A 24,187-nucleotide genomic window follows, 5' to 3' on the forward strand; every position below is an offset into this window, starting at 1 on the left:
GACCCAACCATGAGAAGCAGGCAACTGGTTTAAACATGCTGCAATGTGTCACTCTTAAAGTAAGGATCCAGTTTGAAGTTGTTGCTACCTCTTGACCCAAGGAGATACAAATTCAAATTGCCATGAGTGACTCCATTTTCTGAAAGTCCTACTTCATTCTCAACTCTGACTAATTAATTAATAATTGATACAACAACAGAAACTCTGAAGCTTAAAGTATACTGAGAGTTTCCTAATGGCTCGACACTAATACTCACCTTATTACCCCATTGCATTTTGTAGACTTTCCAATTGGCAAATCTGTCAAAACATTCTTCTTAGCAATGTTGTTCGGTTGATTTCATACATAGAGCTAAGGACAATTTTCTGGAGCATAGGTCAAAGAAATATAACAACATAATTAGGTCCTCCTTTGGTCGGGTTTGACCACGGTTGTTGTGCCCCAGCTGTCCACATGATACACAAGCTGGGCCAGTATGATATGTAGAGCAAGCTCTTGCCCATGTAGCAAGCTGTCCCTCTCCATGTAGCTAATGAATCCAAAGGAACGGCAGAGACCGATACAGTTCGGCACCAGTGGTGTCGCAGGAATTGCCAGTCAGCACTTAACGCAACATAGGACTGCCTTAGGGACTCCAGCACCAGATTCTTCCTTAGGGTTTACTCCCGAAGCCTTCTCCATGAGTGGGTATAGCCACAAGGCAGCAGAGGTTTGAGATCAGAGTTTTCCTTCTCCTAAATGAGCTGCCAACCACAGATGATGAGCCCCATCTCCCCGAAGTGACTGGATTTAAGGTGCCAGTAACCCGATTTTGCCCTTTCTCCTGTCAGTAGAAAAGGTTCTGCTGGCCTTAGTATCTAAGCCACATGTGACAGCCAGTAGCTGGAATTGGTTGTCGGAGGCTATTTGAGATGCGATGCACGCCACTGGGAGCATTTACTAGGTGATGGGAGCTTAACCTCACTGCTCCCCCCCTCCAGCTTTGACAACCTTAAGGAACCATAGTTGCATAAACTTTTCATGCGTGGTCTCTTGTGTAACACACACAAAATTCTAGAGGAACTCAGTAGGCCAGGCAGCATCTATGAAAGAGAGTACAGTCAACGTTTCGGGCCGAGATACCTTCGGCAGGACTGGAGAGAAGAAGACGAGGAGTGAATTTAAAAGGTTGGGGGAGGGGAGAGAGAAACACAAGGTGGAGGGATGAAGTAAAGAGCTGGGAAATTGATTGGTGAAGGAGATACAGGGCTACCACTACTACTAATTCAACTCAGGCCTAGGGGGCCGGCATCGGGCATGATGACAGACTCTCCACTTCTCCCTCTCCCTCATCAGTGTGTTCAATTCATCTACATTAGCCGCGCCGCTCTCTTCTAGGAGTGTGTTGACCATAGTCTTGGGAGGGTGCCCAGGGTTCATCCTCCCGTGCTTGGGCTCCCATATGATGACTGGGCTGGCAGGTAGCTCGGGGTGGCGTAGACAGTGCCCCGCTAGTTGCAATCTTCTCGCCTTGATTTTAGTGGAGAACATCAGTAGGTTGTTATAGAGCTCGACGTTCGTCATGTGCTGTTTCCAACTCACGTCAAGAGCCATCCGGAGCATTCGTGTATAGCAACCATCTAGAGACCTTCGCATCGTCTTGGTGAGTGTCCACGTCTTGCATCCATACGTGAGAATGGACTCTATGACTGCTATGAAAATCCTCTTTTTAAGCACTCTGGTCAGGTTCGACTTCCAGATTTCCTTCATGTCGTTCATAGCCCTCCACGCCAGCGCCTTCTGTATCTTTATGTCCTTCTCTGAACTTGTCATTCTTGACCGGAGGTACTTGTAATCAAAGACTTTCTTAATGGTATCATTCTCTACGGTCTTGAGAGTACCTTCGTCGCAGTTAAACGCCATGTACTCTCTTTTTAGCGTTTAGGTGAAGTCCAACTTTATTGCATTCTATTTCCACTTTTGTCAGTAGCTGCTGTGCTTCCTCCATCTGGTCAGAGAGCAGGACTAAGTCATCTGCAAAATCGAGATCTGTGAGTGTAACTGGTCTGACCCTTTTGGTTTGTCCTGGTTTTATGGTAAAACCAAGCTTGTCATGATCTTTGGTAGCCTGACACAGAGCATAATCAAGGACGATTATAAAGATGTAGGGTGCCAGAGTGTCTCCTTGCAGCACACCAGCTAGGAGCTCAAACACTGCTGTTTCTCCATCTGGTGATACAACTTTCGCCATGGTTTTGGTATAGCTGGACTCTATTGCTCTCAGTAGATAGTCTGGCACTCCGTAAGCTTTCAAGATCTTCAGCATTTTACCTCGGTGAATGGAGTCAAAAGCTTTGCGGAAATCGATGTAAGTAAGCACAACTGGTAGATTGTTCTTCTTGACTTCCTCAATGATCCTACGGAGAGCAAGTATTTGCATTACTGTTGTGCGCTTCTGCCGAAAACCATTCTGATTGAATCTTAGCTTAGGGTCAATGGCGGTGCGAATCAGATACAGGGCTGGGGAAGGGGAAGTCTGATAGAAGAGGGCAGAGGGACATGGAAAAAAGAAAAGGGGGGAGGAGCACCAGAGGGATGCCGTGGGTGGGCAAGGAGATAAGGTGAGAGAGGGAAAAGGGGATGGGGAATGGTGGAGGAGAGATGAGGGGGGCATTAATGAAGTTCTAGAAATCGATGCTCATGCCATCAGTTTGGAGGCTACCCAGACAGAATATAAGGTGTTGTTCCTCCAACCTGAGTATGGCCTCATCAGGACAGTAGATGGACATAATGTAATGGGAATGGGAAGTGGAATTAAAATGGGTGGCCACTGGGAGATCCTGCTTTTTCTGGCAGGCGGAACATAGGTGCATGGCAAAGCGGTGTCCCAGTCTACGTCAGGTCTCACTGATATACAGGGGGCCACACTGGGAGCACCGGACACAGAGTATGACCCCAACAGACTCACAGGTGAAGTGTCGCCTCACCTGGAAGAACTGTTTGGGGCCATGAATGGTCGTGGCGGTGGAGGTGTAGGGGCAGGTATAGCACTTGTTCTGCTTGCAAGGATAAGTGCCAGGAGGGAGATCAGCGGGGAGGGACGAATGGACTAGGAAGTTGCATAGGGAGCGTTCCCTGTGGAAAGCAGAAAGTGGGGGCGGGGGAAGTTAGGGAAAGATGTGCTTGGTGTTGGGTTTCTGTTGGAGATGGCAGAAGTTGTGGAGAATTCTGTGTGTGTGTTTGGAGGATATAGGTTGCCAATGGTGACTTGTGGTGGGGTTGGGATGGGAGAGGTTGGATCATGTGGAAGCTGATGTGAGTGTTTTTCTGGATAGGTGTTCATGGGAGGGGGAACCTTTTAAGTTGTCAGCCACTTACCTTGTCACCTTGAATTGTGATTTTTTTTTTTGCAATAGTGCTCCAATGAGGATAAATACACCTCCTGGAGAAGACAAGACAAGCCATCTCCTGCCAAGCTTTTCCCAAATGGCTCCAGAAATCTCATTCCCCATCTGGTGAACAAGACCTTCCTCTTGACCTTTGGTGTGCAACTCCCACTTTGCCCTGGAATGCGTGTCACTGTTCCTGGTTGGCGTGGGTAGTGTGCCTTCTAGGGTTAACACCAGTGTCTGTAGCTACATTGACTTTAGAGCAAAAGTCTGCTGGAGGAACCTAGCGAGTCAAGCAGCAACTGTGGAAGGAAAGGAATTGTCACTGTTTCCAGTCAAAACCCCACTTCAGTCCAGATTCCAGCAAATGTAGTTTATTGTATCTGTATTGCATTTAGGCTGGTTGAATTGGGAGCATGATAGATTATGTTTGGGCACTTCAGTTCTGTCTGGAAACTTAGACCTTAAGAAATAGGCCACTAAGCCCATCAAGTCTGCTCCCCCATTCCGTAATGGCTGGTTTATTATTACTCTCAACCCCATTCTCCTACCTACTCCGAATAACCTTTGACATCCTGACCAACCAAGCACCTATCAACCTCTGCTTTAAATATACCCTATTACTTGGCCTCCACAGCTGTCCCTGGCAATGAATTCCACAGATTCACCACCCTCTGGCTAAGGAAATTCCTCCTTATCTCTGTTCTAAAGGGATGTCCCTCTATTCTGAGGCTGTTCCCTCTGGTGCTAGGCACACCCTCTATAAGAAATATCCTCTCCACATCCACTCTGCCTAGGCCTTTAGATATTAAATAGGTTTCAATGAGATCCCCCCCTCTCAAGCTGCAGGGTGAATTCTATCATATTATGATCACTCTCTCCTAAGTGTTCCTTTACCTTAAACTCATAATCAAATCTGGTTCATTAAACAACACCCAATCCAGAATTGCCCTTCCTCTATTGTACTCAACCAAAAGCTACTCTAAAAAGCCATTTCATAGCGATTCTATAAATTTCATCTCTTGGGACCCAGCACCAATCTGATTTTCACAATTCCCCATGACCCTTGTAATGTGGCCCTTATTACATGCCTTTTCTATGTCCTGTTACCATTTATATCCCACATCAGGCATATGTTCGGGATCCTGTATATAATTCACATCAGGGCAATTTCTTAATTCTACCCAGAAGAATTCTACGTCTTTGAATCCTATGTCACCTCTTTCTAAGGATTTATTTTATTTTTTACCGATAGAGCCACTCCACCCCATCAGCCTACCTGTCTGCCTTTTTGATAGAAGGTGTATCTTTGGATGTTCAGCTCCCAACTATGACACTGTTGTACATTTCACAGTCAGTTTCTGAGGGGGCTAAACCTGCATGCAACTATATCTTAACATGCTGAAAATAGGTTCAGTCCAATTTCCAGCCTTACCAAGTTTAGAGTGAGGTAACTAAGGTGAAAAAAAACACAATGTTAATACCAAAATGGTAAGCGACACACACAATGCATTTCTGGCATTTACTCATCTGCGAACCCCCCACAGTGGCCTTTCTATGTGGATCTTCAGGTCCTACAAGAGTTTGACAATAACTTGTAGTAAATATGGAAGATAGTTGCGGAATATTCTGTGAAGCTATTTTTGGCAATCTTTTTGGTAAATATTACTATGAACTTACTTAGTTAGCACATTTTTTTTATTTAGCAACTTATTTAGCACATGTAGCAAACCAGCAGTTTCTCCAGATCTATAACATGGCCATTATCAAACAAAAACAGATCAACATTAAGCCATGGAAGAAGATAATTAAGCAGATTACTAAAGGTGTTTATTTAAAGAGTTATACTTAAAGGAAGGGCATATACAGGGATTGACAGATGGAGAATTTAGAAAATTCCAGAGTTTAGGATTTTGGTCTCTGAAGCCAGGGCCACTAATCATGGAGCAAACTAGGCTGGAAAAGATCGCAGAGATGAGGAGGGATATGACCATTCAGAAATTTTGAAATGAGTTTGATATATTTAAATTTTAGCCTGGGAGCTTTTATAAATCAGCAAGCGCCAGTGTGATCAGTGAAGAAGTCAGATCGCAGCCAGGAGGGTTTTGGATGACTTCAAGTTTAAGCTGAAAAGGAGCAGTCATATTTGGAGGTAACAAACAGACGACCTGACCGTACTTTTCAACGGATAATCGGATTTAAGGCAGGAGTCAGACACTGTACGGAAGTGAAATAAGCGGTCCTAGAGATTGCAAGGATTTTAAATCCCAAAACTCAGTTCTGTGTTAAATATATCACAAAGGTTGCAAAAATACTGATTTAATTTTAGATAATTGACAGGAAAAAGGATGGAGTCTGTGTCTAGGGAATGGTGTATGTGACCCAATATTTGCCACCAGTGATGTATTTGGAGTATCGTTGTTTTTGTACATGTACTTTGGTCCTGCAGATATAGTAATGGTTCTGACTGTCACTTCCCCTTCCTTTCTGTTCTCCACTGTATTCCACCAGAGTGCCAAAAACGGAAGTTGTCCTTGCACCTGTTCAGTCATCATAAAGTGGGCGTTCTGAAACTCCACCACTTGTGTAGTGACCTATTTCCTCCCTCAATATTTGTTCTTCCAGCCCAGGAAGTCCTTGAAAAGGCTGAGAATTTTTCCTTAATCTGCCCATGGTAAACTTTAATTACAGCCTTATCGGACGGATTCCAACCTCTACAACCATCACCTGTGTCAAACTCTCACTGCCTATTCTAAACAGGGTTAGGTTAAAATTAAATTGCTAACTACGGATCTGCTTTCCCTTTGTTACCAAAAGACAGGAGTGTGTTTTTAAGGCTGATATTAAGCAGCTGAACAATAAATGGCATTATATGTCCCACCCTACATAAGAAGCATTAAGCTTCACATTTGAAATTATTTTAAGCATGACTACTACCAGAAAGGCTGAAAGTCTTCTGTTATTTTTAATGTTAAAATAGTCTCAATGCATTTGAAGCTACTGTAAAAGCACATTTTCATCTCCCTGAGTAACAAGTATGTTTTGTAATGTTCTGGTGATTTTTTTTCTCCTTATGTTAGGAGGTTAAAAGTTCCCTTGAGAACAACAAAGTGAGTTCAGAAATATTACTTTAAATATTCACAGGAAGTGACAACCCAAGTTGGGTGAGGTAAATTCTAAAATATTGTAAACATAGATTTCCAAATGTCATCTGGTGTAATAAAATACAAAAGATTGGCAGTTAAGCTTTAAGTATGGATATGAACTTAGTTTCCTAATGACAAATAAGTAGATTCTCTGAAGAGGAGGTAACACTAAGATGGGGTAAACTAATGAATCGAGTGCTCAGTGTGACCAAAACTTTTTCTACATTGTACTTTGACTTAAGTACTTAGTCGGTTTTCAGTTGATATTATGATTGTAGATTGCTTTCTTAAGTTAACCCTGTTAGCGCGACACAGTGTGTCGGAGTTCAGAGTTCAATTCTGACATAGGAGTTAGGACGTTGTGTTGCAGTTGTACAGGTCACCGGTGAAGCCATGCTTGGAGTACTGTGTACAATTATGATCGCCCTTTTATAGGAAAACTGTGGTTACACTGGAAAGAGTGCAGAAAAGATTTACAAGAATGTTGTCAGGATTAGAGAACCTGAGTTACAGGGAGAAGTTGGCCAGGCTATGTCTTTGCTCCTTGGACCATTGAGGAATTAGAGTCATAGCACAGAAACACACCCTTTGAACCATTTAGTCCATACCGAACTATTATTTTGCCTAATTCCATCATCTTGCACCCGGGCCATAGCCCTCCACACCCCTTCCATCCATGTACCTATCCAAATTTCTCTTAAATGTTGAAATTGAACCCACATCCAACACTTCCGCTGGTAGCACCACCCTCACAGTGAAGAAGATGCCCCTCATATTCCTCATATTTCACCTTTTACCCTTAACCTATGAACTCATAGTCTCACTCAACCTCAGTGGAAAAAGCCTGCTAGCATTTACCCTATCTATACCCCTCATAATTTTGTTTACCTCTGTCAAATCCCCCCTCATTCTCCTATACTCCGGGGAATAAAATTCTAACCTATTCAACCTTTCCCTGTAACTCAGGTCCTCAAGGCCTGGCAACATCCTTATAAGTTATCTACATTTTTAAAATTATGAGGGGCATAGATAAGGTGGACAGCAACAGTCTTTTCTCCAGGGTAGGAGAGATTTAGAACAGGGCTGAGGGATAGCTTTTCCACGCAGAAGGTGTTATATGGAACTCAGTATATGGAGCAATGTGCCAGAGGAAGTGGTTGAGGCAGGTACAACAGTATTATTTCAGAAGCACTTGGATAGGCACGTGGAGGAGAGGGGTCTGGAAAAGATATGGGCCAAACACAGAAAATTAGGAATAACTAGGTGGATAACATGGCCAGCATGGATTTGTTAGGCTGAATGGCCTGTATTGCTCTTGTGTTGGCATTCTTCTGTCTCGCAAGACAGTGGGTAGCACAAGGGAAAAGTCAGCTTGTGGTGGTGCATTTCCTAGAGTGGCTGAGGTGTCCCACTCTGGAGTGACAGTCTCTTCCACACTGGCTAAAGGTGAAGGAAGTCGGGCATCTGGTTGGAGCAGCCCTCTCCCTCTGCTGAGCTCTCTTAATGGCCAGCTTGCTGCTGCGACTATTTTCAGCTCTTTGCACTGCTTTTCAAGCTGCCAGACTCCAGACAGCCCAGTCATCTGCTCTGTCTTTCCAGATGTCCACTTCAGTGTTGGCCAGCTTCAAGTCCTTTTTGCAGACGTCCTTGAAGCGAAGCTGTGGGTGACCAGCTGGGCATGCACCCTCTGCCAGCTGCCCATACAACAGGTCTTTCGGGATTCAACCAGAGCCGATTCGTCTGATATGTCCCTACCATCTGAACTGTCTCTAACTGAGGAGGGCAAGCATGCTGGGGATGGCTGCATGGTCGAAGGCCTCTGTATTAGTGGCTCTGTCTTGCCATTGTATGTACAGGATCTGTCTGAGGGAAGTGCAGCTGAAAGCTGTTCATGTTCATCTCTTGGCTAGCATAGATTGTCCAGGTTTCCCTGCAGTAGAGGAGAGTGTCAAGAATACAAGCCTGGTATTCGTGCAACTTAGCATCCACAGGCTTTGCTACACACTCTTTTGTTCAGCCTAGCTATGACAGCTGCAGCCTTGGCTTCTGTTGCTCAGTATCAAGAGACAGAGTGTTTGTGATGGTTGATCCAAAGCAGGTGAAGGACTCAACCACCTCTAGAGTGTGATGGATAGGAGGGAGTCAGTGTCCTGGACCATGACATTTGTCTTCTTCAAGCCAAATGGCTGGCCTGAAATCCTTGCAGGCATGGGACAGATGGTCGATGAGATGCTGCAGTTGGGCTTCTGTGCGGGAAGTCGGTGCAGCATGGTCAGAAAACAACAATCTGCAAAGAAGAACTGTCAGATCTTGATGTCAGAGCGAGGGCGAGCAATGTGTGAAGAGTTTGCCGTCAGCTCTGGTATGTAGGTAGACACCCTCGGCATATTCTCCAAAAGCAGCATGGAGAAGAAGATGCCGAAGATTTTGGTGCTAGAATGCATTCTTGCTCTACTCTGCTTCTCACTGGGAAGGTTTCCAAAGTTGCACTGCTAAAGCAGACGGTACTGTGCATGTCTTCTTGGAAGGAAGCGATCATGCCCAGTGGTTTTGAGGACAACCTATCTTCTGCAGCAACCTAAAGAGCCCACTTCTGCTGATCAGGTTGAACTGCTTTGTCAAGTCAATGAATGTGATGAAGAGTGGTTTTTGCAGCTCTTCACATTTTTCCTGCAGCTGACATAGTGAGAAGATCATATCCACAATGGATCTGCCCACTCTGAAACCATACTGCGGTGTGGGTAGATACACTGGGCAAGGTGCTGCAACTGTGCCAAAACCCCTTGGGCAAATGCCTTTCCCACGATGCCAAAGAGGGCAATGCTGCAGTAGTTGCTACAGTCACTGCAATCACCCTTCATCTTGTACAAGGTGACAATGTTGGTGTCTCGCACATCTTGAGGTATGTAGCCTTTCTCCCAGCAGAGACAGGATCTCGAATAGATGGTGCAACAGTGCTGGTTTACCACTCTTTAAAACCTCTGGAGGGTTACTGTAACCTCCAGGGGGCTTTCCACAAGCAAGATATTCAATGGCTTTGCTGAGTTCTTCCTGTGTTGGCAGTGCATCTAGCTCCTCCATGACTGGTAGTGGATAGCCTCGAGTGCAGTGCTTGTGACCACATTCTGGGCTGAATACAACTCTAAGTAGTGCTCGAACCAGCATCGAAGCTGCTTGCCGTGATCAGATATGACTTCTCCACTGTTAGACTTCAGAGGGGAGTCTTGGTGACAGAAGGACTTATGGCCCTCTTGATGCCTTCATACATGCCTAGTGCATCCCCTGTGTCCACAACAGTCTGGATGCTACTGCACAAGTTCAGCCAGTAGTTGTTGGCGCAGTGATGAGCAATTTTCTGCGGCCTTAAGAACATCTCGGGTGCTGGGGCTGGGTTCATTCTTGTAAGCAAGGGTGGCTCTTCTTTTGGCTTTAGTCACTTGTTCCATTTCCTCCCAGCTTTCCTCATGCTAGTCTGCTTGAATATGTTCTTTCTTAATGAACGTAGTAGCAATGGCTGAGTTGTAGATGGCATCACGGAGACGGAGCCCCTTGCTCTTGAGTTGTCGTCACTGGTGGAGGCTGCCACAGCATCATCAAAGCAGTCAATGAACGCCTGCACTTGTCCAGCAGTGAACGCTCTGAACTCACACTGCGACTCCGAGCAGCCTGTCTTCTGCAGCCAGCTGAAGAGCCCACTTCATGCTCTCAATATTTATTGCTTATTTATTTATTTATTATTATTTCTTCCTTTTTGTATTTCTACAGTTTGTTGTCTTTTGCACACTGGTTGAATGGCAAGTTGCTGTGGTCTTTCATTTATTCTGTTACAGTTATTATTCTATAGATTTATTGAGTATGCCCACAAGAAAATGATTCTCAGGTGATATGTACGTACTTTGATAATAAATCTACTTTGAACTTTCATTATCAGCAAGGGCATTGGTGGGCTAGAATCTGTTTTGATCCATTTTCAACTCTATAACCTTTCCAGTCATTCCTGATGCCCCTTAATATCTTCATAGTTTGCATGTCAGACCACGTGGATAAACTGTAAACAACACAATCTGGGCAGTGAGTGAATGGGACAGACAGAGATGGCTCCAACGCTTCCCACATGGATTCCAACTGAAATTCCAATCTTCACAGTTCAGACCCATCCAGGATCACAGGTTTGTGTTAACTACAAAAATAACAAAATCTTAGACAGCATCTCATCCTCTTCCTGCAAGTCTGCTCTCACACCCCTCAGTTTTGGGCCATAACCGTGATAGAGTTCTCTGGTCCTCAACTTCCACCCCACCAGCCATCACATTCAACAGATCACTCTCTGCACTTTCCGCCACCTTCAAATAGATTCCACCAACAGTTGTGTCTTTCCCCCACCCTTCCCCTTTCAGCAATTTGTAGCGACAATTCTCTTCAAGATTTCCTGGTCCTCTCTTCTGTCCTTCCATTCCATCCAACCACCTGATTGCTCATGATATTTGCCCTTCCAACCGCAGGAGGTGTAACACTTGCTCCCTTTCCACCATCCACAGACCAAGCAGTCCCTCAATGAGAAGCAGACGTTCACTTGCACTTCTTCCACTCTAGAGCTCTGAGCTCTGTACTCAGAGTTCGCACTTTGCAATCTTCTACACTGGAGAAAGATTAAGTGCCCACTTTGCTGGAAACTTAGTAGACTGTCACGGCAAATTGAAGATACAAATAGAACTAGAACAGAGCAATACTGCGTTGGTGCATGGCCAAGTAGTTAAGGCGTCGGTCTAGTGATCTGAAGGTTGCTAGTTCAAACCTCAGTTGAGGCAGTGTATTGTGACCTTGAGCAAGGCACTTAACCACACATTGCTCTGCGACGACACCGGTGCCAAGCTGTATCGGCCCTAATGCCCTTCCCTTGGACAACATTGGTGGCGTGCAGAGGGAAGACTTGCAGCATGGGCAACTGCCGGTGTTCCATACAACCTTGCCCAGGCCTGCGCCCTGGAAACCTTCCAAGGCGCTAATCCATGGTCTCATGAGACTAACGGATGTCTAAAAGTACAATACTGCTGTAATTGAACATACAGTAGAACCAAAGAACAGCGCAGACCTTTTGGCCTTTTAACCTACTTTAAGGTTAACCTACTTTTTGAGGATGTAACTAGTAGAGTGGATAGGGGAGAACCAGTGGATGTGGTATATTTGGATTTTCAAAAGGCTTTTGACAAGGTCCCACACAGGAGATTAGTGTGCAAACTTAAAGCACACGGTATTGGGGGTAAGGTATTGATATGGATGGAGAATTGGTTGGCAGACAGGAGGCAGAGAGTGGGAGTAAATGGGACCTTTTCAGAATGGCAGGCGGTGACTAGTGGGGTACCACAAGGCTCAGTGCTGGGACCCCAGTTGTTTACAATATATATTAATGACTTGGATGAGGGAATTAAATGCAGCATCTCCAAGTTTGCGGATGACACGAAGCTGGGTGGCAGTGTTAGCTGTGAGGAGGATGCTAAGAGGATGCAGAGTGACTTGGATAGGTTGGGTGAGTGGGCAAATTCATGGCAGATGCAATTTAATGTGGATAAATGTGAAGTTATCCACTTTGGTCGCAAAAATAGGAAAACAGATTATTATCTGAATGATGGCCGATTAGGAAAAGGGGAGGTGCAACGAGACCTGGGTGTCATTATACACCAGTCATTGAAAGTGGGCATGCAGGTACAGCAGGCGGTGAAAAAGGCGAATGGTATGCTGGCATTTATAGCGAGAGGATTCGAGTACAGGAGCAGGGAGGTACTACTGCAGTTGTACAAGGCCTTGGTGAGACCACACCTGGAGTATTGTGTGCAGTTTTGGTCCCCTAATCTGAGGAAAGACATCCTTGCCATAGAGGGAGTACAAAGAAGGTTCACCAGATTGATTCCTGGGATGGCAGGACTTTCATATGAAGAAAGACTGGATGAACTGGGCTTGTACTCGTTGGAATTTAGAAGATTGAGGGGGTATCTGATTGAAACGTATAAAATTCTAAAGGGATTGGACAGGCTAGATGCAGGAAGATTGTTCCCGATGTTGGGGAAGTCCAGAACGAGGGGTCACAGTTTGAGGATAAAGGGGAAGCCTTTTAGGACCGAGATTAGGAAAAACTTCTTCACACAGAGAGTGGTGAATCTGTGGAATTCTCTGCCACAGGAAACAGTTGAGGCCAGTTCATTGGCTATATTTAACAGGGAGTTAGATATGGCCCTTGTGGCTACGGGGGTCAGGGGGTATGGAGGGAAGGCTGGGGCGCGGTTCTGAGTTGGATGTTCAGCCATGATCATAATAAATGGCGGTGCAGGCTCGAAGGCCCGAATGGCCTACTCCTGCACCTATGTTCTATGTTTCTATGATTCTAAGATCCATCTAACCCTTCCCTCCCACAGAGCCCTCCATTTTTCCACCATCCACGTGCCTATCTAAAATGTCTCTCATGTACCTGCCTCTACCAGCACTACCTGGCAGGTGTTTCACACATCCACCACTCCCTGTGTAAAAAAACTTAACTCTGACTCCCCCCCCATACTTCCCTCCAGTCACCTTTAAATTTTGCCCCCTTGGATTAGCAAGATAGTGTTGTCATTTTCTAGGTGGGTAAACTGCAGGTGAGGTTCACCAAGAACATACATCTGCAAATGTGTGCACTTGCTTAGCCAACGTGCTTTCCATTTTCTTGGCAGCATTTATGCACTTATTGTGTAACAGTTGCTGTTTACTCAATGTTTTCTGCCCTCCAGAAAAGCCTCTTGGTTCTCATTACTCAATAACCAAGTTCCATGCATACCATGGGCTTTCCTGCTAAAATGGAATGCATTCTTGGCATTTTATCAATTATATTCACTAAGTTCACAATGTTCAAAGTAAATAGTTCAAGTAAAGGTGATGGGCTGTTGATTATAGGCATTGCCAAGTGTCAGCTGGCAGATCTCAGTTTTATTTCTTATTCTGCCTGAAGTATTTGTTCAGAAACATGGAGTGCCAGAAGACCAGTGGACATTCACAAGCCTCGCAAAAGCTTGGGCATTTTAATAGATGACAAAGCTGGGAAAGTGCATTTGCCGTTATGTCTCAGGTTTTCTCAGTACTACCAGAGCAGGTGGGCTTGGCATCATGCACACCCTCACCTATTAAGTGTTTTTTTAGAAGCAAACATGACCTTTTATGTCTGACCCAGGTCAGAGTGGGGCAATGGTGAATCCAGGCAGTGAAAAATCTGGGCCAATCAGTTCTTATACCTGAAAAAAATTGGAAAGGAATGATACAGTTGAATGAAAAAAAAAATGCCAGTTGCTTTGAAATTCAATTTTTCTACATCTGGCATTTTTCACCCACTTGCACAACAATGAGTCAGCAGTCCCATCACGCAAGGCATGTATTTATAAAGAACTGTGCTTTTCCTCTTGGCCTTTTAGACTTCCACTCATTCAAAACACATGTTTGAGATTCACTTTTTTGGATGCATTAATGTAATAGTGTACAGAAAAATGCCATCAATACAACTTGTTTGCATTCTCATATGGTATTTTTCCTGCTTACAGAGTCTCTGCAATTTGCATTCACAAAACATGATTCACTTTTAGAGGTTACTTTAAACGCACGGAATATAAACTCCAAAGAGAATGCCTTAAACATCGATTTCTCCAACTTCTGGTAATTTTCCCCCTCTTCCATTCCCCTCTCTGGCTTTCCTCTTAACCTCCTTTCTTCACCCCACCTGCCTATCATCTCCTCCTGATGCCTCTCCTCCTTCCCTTTCTCCCATTGTCCACCCTCCCCTCCTATCAGATTCCTTCTTCTCCAGCCTGTTACCTTTTCTACCGATCACCTTCTTACTTCATCCCTCCCCCCATCCACCCGGCTCCACTTGTCATCTTTGAGCTTGCACTCCTATCTCCACCCCCACTATCTTCTTATTCTGGCTTCTTCCCCTTTCCTTTCTGGTCCTGATGAAAGGTCTTGACCTGGAACGTCGACTGTTCATTCATTTCCATAGATGCTTCTGCAGCATTTTGCATATTTAATGCTTTTCTACATTCAATGCCCCCCATCTCACCAGCGTTTGAATTTCAGCAGACTGGCCAGATGAGATCAACTGCAAGATCCAGCAGCCAAGAAGGTGGTGCTACAACACCTCATGGAGCGTGAAGGGTATGACAAGGCACAGAAGGTGTAGCCGATTTTTCACACCCTTGGACCAAGGTTGTTGAGGCTGAAAGAATGGAGCTGTCCCAGTGCAACAGCCTTTTCACTATAAAACTCCTCCCGCGCAGGTTACATCATTGTTGGAAATGACGGACAGCCAACACATTTGTTTTTTTTCAGTCTTTAGATTTTTCCTCATGCATTTTCTCTTCTGTATGGGATTACAGTTTGTTTAGACATACCATATCCCACTGCTACCAAAATTTGCATATTTATTAGATTAGATTATGAGGACGCGCAGTCCTTTTTTATTATCATTTAGTAATGCATGCATTAAGAAATGATACAATATTCAACATATACAATATTAATCACTTTATTGAATTCTATGGAAATTTAAACTGAAGTGGGTCATTTGGCTCAAACAGTGTCAATGTTTCAGCTTTAACCCAACCTAAGCCAGTATTTACATCTTTCATTCCTGTATAGTAGTAAACTCAACATTTAACAGTGCACTCTTACACACAGCATTTTGTTCACAAGCTCCAAACATTGTTGGAGTACATTACCATCCCTCCACAGGCTGCCTTCTCTTTTTTCAAATTTCAGATGTCCATCTACAGGATTTGATTTGTACATGATATAATTGCTGTACAAGTAAGTATGGTATAAGAAACATTCCCAATCCAAAGTGAATCTATTTTCCCTCATTCCTTAAAATAATCAGGTGGTCTGTGCATTCATTTCCACTCAATGACTTCTGGAATCCTGCTTATTCCGCAAATTCACATGCATTACTGTTGTCAGTGAAATGTAACAAGACATATTTCAATATTCCATTTCCTTTCATTATCCACTTATTATTTGTTGTTTAATCTTTGGTTCCTCTGCCTCTCCTGAACTTTGTTTCCACATGTAGCATTTCTTTTTCCATGAAAAATTCAAGTTTACAATGTACCATGAGTTGTCAAAAACAATACAGTTACCAAATACAGTGGATTCTGGTTAACTGGGCCATTGGTTAATCAGGGCAGCTACTTATTTGGGATAACTCTTAATGAACAAAAACTAATTGGAAAAAAAAAGAGCAGGAATTCCCTTTGTTTATTTGGGAGACCATGTTGCTTAATTGGGGCAGGAGACTCTTACCAAAGTTTCCACCAAGCATCAGCCACAGGCACTTGTGTGGCCACTAAACACATATGCCATGCTTAGAGTGAACACTTTAAAAATAGTGTTAGTCCCATTTGTTTGTCTTCAAAAAGCGATGATTTTTGTCACTAACAGTTGGCGAGAATTAAGTCGTAAGGTAATTCGGAACCGTTTTGCCCACTGCAGTTTCAAGCATTCAGGCTTGGAGATGCCACAAAGGGCCGGAAGTGAAAATGAACAATTTCACTACAAAAAGTTGGGAATTATGAAGAATTTGAAGGTATCGGCAATCATCTTGAATGTTACAATGAAAATGAAGGTTTGGAGGATGCAATCATCAAAAGCATTGTACGAAGGCAGTCCATTACCTGCACTAGGTGTCTGCTCTGATTTTTTCAGTCAATCAAAATAACATGACAGCATACACCGGGTGAATTCCTCCATCGATAACTATTAGGAGCAACAGTCTTATAGTACTGTAATCATGTTGTTAGCATTCTACTTTGTTCTGTATTTTATTTGAATATCTGATTTGTTACTCAGTTTGTCTTTTTTATACCTTTTTAACTATTTCCATGAAGTTTTGGATAATTGGGACTCCTCTTTAATTGGGCCAAAATGTAGTAGTCCCAATCCACTGTATACAGACTGTGACCCCCAAAATTACAAGTTGTTGTCTCACATTTTATTCTTTCTCTTACATAATCTATAAATAAATATAACGACCCAACATGAGTGGTTTTAACCAGCATGCAGTGAACTGTGAGGTGTTTTTTTCTCGTCTAAAAGATGGAAGGATGATGTGATGGTTAATCTCCTGGAAGCTGTATTCTACAATTACAATTCATTTTTGTATATTGGCATATTAATCTGCACTAAAAATTCTCTCAAGGACGCTCTCTAATACTGCCCCCCCACCTTAGCTTTGTTGGAGCAACGTAGTTTGCCCTGGGCTCCTCTGGTACATATTCGCAGAATTATGGAAAATATTGGATGCAGATCTAGGTGAGTGACAATGCTTGAAAGGAAAGAAAAATATTTCATCAGGGGATCTTTGATCTACACAAGATCTTGCTTTCTATGCCTTCTACTGCTGATAATTTTGTCAGTTTGATCACGCCAGTTATCAAGTTATGTTAAATTTAAATCCGTACAAATTGACATAAACAAACCATGATATTGTTTACAGAAGAGTTTCCCATTTTCACTGACCGAAGTTGCTTCCTTAGCTACTGCTGTAGAACAAAACAGCATAGATACAGACCCTTTGGCCCAGTAAGTCCAGGTAAATGATGGTGCCCCACTCATTCCTTCCCCATGTTTCCATGTTCTGTCCATAACCCTATAACCCAACCCCCGCAGGTTAGTGCTTCTTAAGTGATATTATTGTTCCTGCTTCAACCATTTCCTCTGACAGCTCATTGCCTCTGCCTCTGCATCAAACAACTCCCCTCTCACCCTAAATCTGTGCCCTTTGGTTTTGGGCACCCCTACTCTGGGGAAAAGACTGCTATAATCTACCTTATCTATGCCCATCATGATCTTGTCAGCCTCTATAAGGTCACCACTTATTCTCCTACACCCCAAAGAATAACGATCTATCTGGCCAGCCTCTTCCTGTAACTCAAGCCTGCTAATCTTTTCTGCACTCTTTCCAGTTTAACTTTGTCCTTCTTATAACAGGGTGACCAAAACTGATGATGCCAGTTCCATCACCCCGTCAACCTGTGACGCTGCTTCCAATAAAATATGCACATGTTCTTTAGGGGATTAGCTTTTCTGGGAGTTTGCTGAACACAATTTGCCTCTTGTATTTGCCTGTACAAAAATGGCTACTGCATATTTGAAATAATTCATTATAAATGTTTTAAGTAAATCTGAGGCTATCACATGAAAAGTAGATGCAGTAGTTTGGTCTTAACTTCCTCTTACTCAGCTATTTAGTAAGGTCATAGCTGATCTCATCATGGCTTTGACTTCACTTTCCTGCTAGATCCCCACAACCTTTGATTGTAGTCCAACAGTCTATCGACCTGAGATAATTGAAGATTAAAAAAAACTCAGCAGATGCTGAAAATCCATAACCATAAAATGCTGGAAACATTCAAGAGGCAGGCAACTTCTGTTGGAAAGTGTGATAACAAGTCAGTGTTAGATTGAAGAGAGTATGGAGAAGGATGGTTAGGACAAATGACGAAGCCAGCATTGCCCAGGTGATGTCAATATTAACTGAACTATCTTGTTCTAGATTAATCATTGTAGATAGAGATGGCAAATGAACAAAGGAGTAATGTTAAAGTTGTGTAATGTAGATGTCAGATGTTACTGAAGCCCAAAACCAAATGGAGAATACTGGAAATGCCCACAGAGAGGGGGAGGGAGGGAGGGATGGAGAGAGAGAGAGAAAATAAATTAACACTACAACTGGATAATTTTTCCACAGACTGACCAGTTCTGATACAGAACAGGAAATGTGAGTTATGTGAAATTGATGAATTTGATATTGAGTCTAAAAGGTGACAACATGTCAGAGGATTTGCTCTTGATCAAGTCTATGTTGATGGGACAGGGAGCAGAGTTGGACTGGGATGGGAAATCAAAGTGATAAGAAAATGGAAGCTCAGCTTTGCTCTTGCAGACTGAGTGAAGGTGTCACCCAATCTACAGAGGAGGACAGATCAGTAGAATCCATTAAGTTGGCTATTTCACCTGGAATGACTGCTGCAGTGCCAGGATGGGACAAAGGGACAAGATAAAGGAGGTGTCTCATCTTGCGTGGTTGAATGGGAAGGTGCTTTGGTTGGCGTGATTGGTGAAGAGTGGACCAGTGACTCACAAAGGGTTCTTTGGAAATGCTGAAAGGGGATGATGTGCATGAATAATGGATCATTTTTGTGATTTACTTTGTTGCAGAAAAAGAAATGATAAAGAATCATCCATTAAACATGAAGGCTGGTTGGTTGGAAGGTGAGGACGGAGGAACCTTACTCCTTTTTGTTGGGAGGAGTGGGGATGAGAGCAGAGATGCAGGAAACAAATGAGATTCCATCAAGGGCTGCTCCCACTATGGCAGAGGGAAGTCAGAGCTAAGAATAAAGGCACATCTACGGAAAGTCTCATCATTTGAACAGACACAGCATAGTGAGAGGGACTATGATAATGAATGAAGTCTTTACAGGAAGTAGGATAGGAAAAACTACAGCTAAGGTGCTAAGATTGGCTGACTGGCAGGAGGCAAAGAGTGGGAATAAAGGGGGCCTTTTCTGGTTGGCTTCCAGTGACTGGTAGTGTGCTGCAGGGGTCGGTGTAGGAACTGCTTCTTTTCATGTTGTATGTCAATGATTTGGATAATGGAATTGATGGATTTGTGGCCATGTTTGTGAATGATTCAAAGATAAGTGAAGGGGCAGGTAGTGTTGAGGAAGCAGAGAGTCTGCATAAGGACTTAGACAGATTAAGGGAATGGGCAAAGAAGTGACGGATGGAATATGGTGTCGGGAAGCAAATGGTCATGCAATTTGGTAGAAGGAATAAAGTTGTGGACTACTTCCTAAATGGGGAGAAAATTCAAAAATCGGAGGTGCAAAGGGACTTGGGAGACCTTGTGCAGTACTCCCTAAAGGTTAGCTTACAGATTCAGTTCGTGGTAAGGAAGGCAAATGCAATGTTAGCATTCATTTCAAGAGGACGAATATAAAAGCACAGACTGAATGCTGAGGTTTTATAAGACGCTGGTCAGACCACACTTGGCGTATTGCGAGCAGTTTTGGGCTTCTTATCTAAGAAACGATGTGGTGGTATTGGAGAAGTTCCAGAGGAGGTTCATGAAAATTATTCTGGGAATGAAAGGGTAACACGTGAGCATTTGATGGTTTTGGGCCTGTCTTTGCTTGAGTTTAGAAGAATGAGGGGGATCACATTGAATATTGAAAGATCTGGATAAAGTGGATGTGGTGATGTTGTTTCATATAGTGGGGCATCTAGGACAAGAGGGCACAGCCTCAGAATAGCGGAACATCCATTTAGAACAGAGATGAGGAGGATTTTTTTTTAGCCAATAGAATTCATTGTTACAGACAGCTGCGGAGGCCAAGGTACTGGATATATTGAAATCGGAAGTTGATAGGTTCTTGATTAGTCAGGGTGTCAAACGGTTGCAGGGTGAAGGCGGAAAAATGGAGTTGAGGGAGATAATAAATCAGAATGATGGAATGGCAGAACAGACTTGAGGGGCCGAATGACTAATTCTCCTCCCATGTCTTATGATTGTAATTAAGTCAGTTGCTAATCTGTCTCCAAGATGGAGGCAGAAAAATTCATATAACGAAGAGAGAGATGGATTTCGTAAAACTGCGAGCAGGGTAGGAAGTAACTTCAATGTAATGAAACTTTCAAGTTCTGTTTGCCAGAAACAGGAAGCTATCTATTTCAGCATGAATGCTCCTCATGACTCAGCATCCACATCTCTCTAAGATAAGGAATTACATTATGTGTTGCTCTAAAACCAGTAATGTAAACATAATTCTAACTGTGTTAAAATAATGAAATATTAGATGCATATTGACCACGTTATAAATTAATCTGAAGAGATATTTGTTAAAATTTCAGCAAAAATTTTCACAATTTTGTTGTAGTATCTTGCAGAACTGTTTTAATGCATGCTTGCATTGGTCCATTATGGTTTAGCTATTTACAATCATCACGGATGACTGGTATAAAAAAAAATTGCTATCCTTTGTAAGTGGAAATGCTTACAAATGCATATTATTTAATAGTAAAAGGCATCCATTGGTCTCGTGAGACCATGGATTTGCGCCTTGGAAGGTTTCCAGGGCGCAGGCCTGGGCAAGGTTGTATGGAAGACCGGCAGTTGCCCGTGCTGCAAGTCTCCCCTCTCCACGTCACCGATGTTGTCCAAGGGAAGGGCATTAGGACCCATACAGCTTGGCACCGGTGTCATCGCAGAGCAATGTGTGGTTAAGTGCCTTGCTCAAGGAAATAATATTTAACTGCACAGAATAAAACAGAATATCACAGTTATTGATCCCTATGCCAGCTTTTTCACATTGAACATACCTTTACAAGGTTATTTGCTTAAAATAGAATATTTTACACAAACAAACCATGAGCCAAAAGTAGAATTTTAGTACACATGACACAATTAGAAACACTTAAACACTGCATGTAACAGTTGTACATTTTAAAATCCACTGTTCCAGTTCTGTCAATTTCATGCATGCACTTTTAATTTTCATCCATATTAGAGGCAAGCTGCTTTTCAGAAAAATACTCTCAGTGGCCATGCTGTTCATGGTCTTTTGCTGCTGTAGCCCATTCAGTTCAAGGTTCAACATGTTGTGCTCTTCTACACACCACTGTTGTAATACGTGGTTATTTGAGTTACTGTCACCTTCCTGTCAGCTTAAACTAGTCTGGCCATTCTTCTCTGACCTCTCTTATTAATAAGGCATTTTTGCCCACAGAACTCCCGCTCACTAGACTTTTTTTGGGTTTTTCATCCCATTATTTGTAAACTCTAGAGAATGTTGTACATGAAAATTCCACGTGATCAGCAACTTCTGAGATACTCAAACCACCCCATCTGGCACCAACAATCATTGTCACTTAAATCACATTTCTTCCCCGTTCTGATATTTGGTCTAAACAACCTCTTGACCATGGCTGCATGCTTTTATGGCTGATTAGATATTTGCATTAACATACCAGAGTACAGATGTACCTAATAAAGTGGCCACCAAGTGTAGGTATAAAATTTAATTACCCTTAAATGAGAAGTAAAATGCCATTACACAGTATGTCATAGTGGTTGAGGTAAGACAGGTGACCTTGTCAGATTCCTTGTCACAATTGATCAATCCTTTGCCACTCAGTGTGAAACCATACCTGGAACAGTGGTGTGTTGTGGTGAAATACTGAAAAGGGAATGGAGCAAAGTGTCAGCAGTGAAAGGATTAGAGAAGGCTCAAGTAGAGTATAATTAGAATTTGAACAAAATTACCTGGAAATGTTATTGCACAATACTATCCTAAATTGCAATAACATAGGATAAATTGAGTGAGTAGTTAGTAAAATGATGCCAATTATTAAAGTGGAATAAACATTTCTAGTCACAGTCCTCATTGCAGCTGCCAGTATTTTCCCAGTGTAGATGTACACTTAATGACATTAATCATCATGCATCCTCTTTTAACCTATTTGGGAGCTCACACCGAAAAGGGATGCAATCAAATGTGGTGGAAACAGGGTGAACCAAGACTTTTAAAGGAGAAATGCATTCATACTTGATGCAAAATAATTGATAGAACCCCACTGAAATGGGACTGGCTGGATTAAATGGCATTGTGCCATTCTTCTCTAAAAGTATTGGTAAGAATAGGTTTGAACAGTTATGAACAGGAACAAAATTTAAGATGTATAGGTGTCATGTGAAAAGTTCATATGTTTAAGTGTTTCTATTTGAGTTGTGCATACTGAAATTCTGCTTTTGCCTCTTGGGGCATCTCATAGAAACATTCTGAATGTTAAGAGGCCTGAACAGATTAGATATGGCAAAGTTATTTCCCATGGTAGGGGAGTCTAGGACAAGAGGGAACAACTTCAGGATTGAAGAACATCCATTTAGAACAGAGATGCAGAGAAATTACTTTAGTCAGAGTGTGGTAAATCTGTGGAATCTGTTGCCACGAGCGGCTGTGGAGGCCAAGTCATTGGTGCACTTAAGGCAGAGATAGATAGGTTCTTGATTAGCCAGGGCATCAAAGGGTGTGGGGAGAAGGCAGGGGAGTGGAGATGACTGGAAGAAATAGATCAGCCCATGATTGAATGGTGGAGCAGACTCGATGGGCCGAATAGCCTTCTTTTGTTCCTATATCTTATGGTCTTCACCAGAGAAGGGTGATCTTGTGCTTTCATGGACATGTGTAGCTTGGGTACCTAGGAAAGTAAATTGCAAGAAACATCATGAGTGATTTGAAGTTGTGTTAATAGGATTTCCATCATTTTGCTGATGATTGGAAGTAAACTGACTGAGCCATACTTTGCCAGATTGGGGTCATCCTGCTTGTTGTGAGCAGGACACACCTGGCCAGTTTATCTCATTGTCAGGTGGATGACAGTAACAATGCTAAAGCAGCTTGATCAGATGTGCCGCTGGTTCTGCAGAACACGACTTCAGTACCCCAGGCAGGGTATTCTCTGGTCTAGTAGACACTGCTCTATCCGGCGCTCTTAGATGTTTCTTGACATTAGCTGAAGAAATCATATTGGCTGAGGACTAGCTTTTGTGATATTAGAAACTTCAAGGCAAGTTAACATATGCCACCACCCCTTGTAAGCCAACATTCCCAGACACACAGAGATGGCTCTGATGGGCAAACCAAGTTTTTCACATGTCTGGCCCAGGCACTCAACAAAAAGTCACTTTATTTCTGACATCTATCATGGCAAGAAATGACAAGACACATGTCAAATTAGTCAAGGATGCCTCTAAAGTCTGAATGAAAATACGTGCTGTCTCCATCAACTTGTGCGAATTCCTGGACATGACCTCTCAAATGATTTCCCATTTGGAAAGCTCAAGTCTACGCATTGGAGCTCACAGAAGCTTAGTGGAAATGGTAGAAGCAAAGCTTCAACTCTCAGATTACTTGGCCACTTACCCCAGCAAACACCTTCTGATTAACCTGTGAGAGTGATACACCACGTACCATCAAAGAATAAAACAAACTCAATCTCATGTAGTTTGTGTTATGCCTACAAAAAGCAAGTGTATGCAGTCCAGTCCATCATGGGTAAAGCCCTCCCCACCATTCAGCCCATCTACAAGGAGCGGTTGTGAAAAAAAAAGCAGCATCTGTCATCAAGGAACCCACCATCCAGGCCATGCTTTCTTCCCACTGCTGTCATCAGGAAGGTGGTACAGGAACCTCAGGACCCACAGCCCCAGTTTCAGTAACAGTTATTACCCCTCAACCATCAGGTTCCTGAACCAGGTATCTTCACTCAGCCCAACACTGAACTGTTTCTATAACCTATGGACTCACTTTCAAGGACTCATGTTCTCAATAGTTATTGTTTATTTATTTATTATTATTTAGCTTGTTTTTTTTTCTTTTTGTATTTGTACGGTTTGCTGTCTTTTGCAAGGTTGTTTGTCCATCTAGTTGTGGTTGACTCTATTGTGTTTCTATATATTTACTGTGATTGCCCGCAAGAACATAAATCTCCGGATGGTATATAGTGAAATATAGGTACTTTGATGATAAATTTACTTTGAACTTTGCAAGGCTTAATTTGCTGGTGTTGTAAAGTAAACCAATTAAAAATATGAAGTA

The 24,187-nt window shown here is 42.9% G+C and overlaps 1 protein-coding gene across 2 annotated transcripts in view; it reads left to right on the plus strand.

Annotated features, from left to right (window-relative positions):
* arsg (arylsulfatase G) overlaps window positions 1-24,187 on the plus strand; it is a 269,510-nt gene that overhangs the window by 242,330 nt on the left and 2,993 nt on the right. The window contains exon 12 of one of the 2 annotated variants that reach the window (XR_011883078.1): window positions 18,747-18,800. The exons of the other annotated variant lie outside the window; for it this stretch is intronic. The gene's annotated coding sequence lies outside the window, so the exon portion shown is untranslated. The remainder of the gene's footprint in view (window positions 1-18,746; window positions 18,801-24,187) is intronic. 2 annotated transcript variants of the gene reach the window in all.

The sequence above is a fragment of the Mobula birostris genome, chromosome 24, assembly GCF_030028105.1.
Source record: "Mobula birostris isolate sMobBir1 chromosome 24, sMobBir1.hap1, whole genome shotgun sequence".
Lineage (NCBI taxonomy): Eukaryota > Metazoa > Chordata > Chondrichthyes > Myliobatiformes > Myliobatidae > Mobula > Mobula birostris.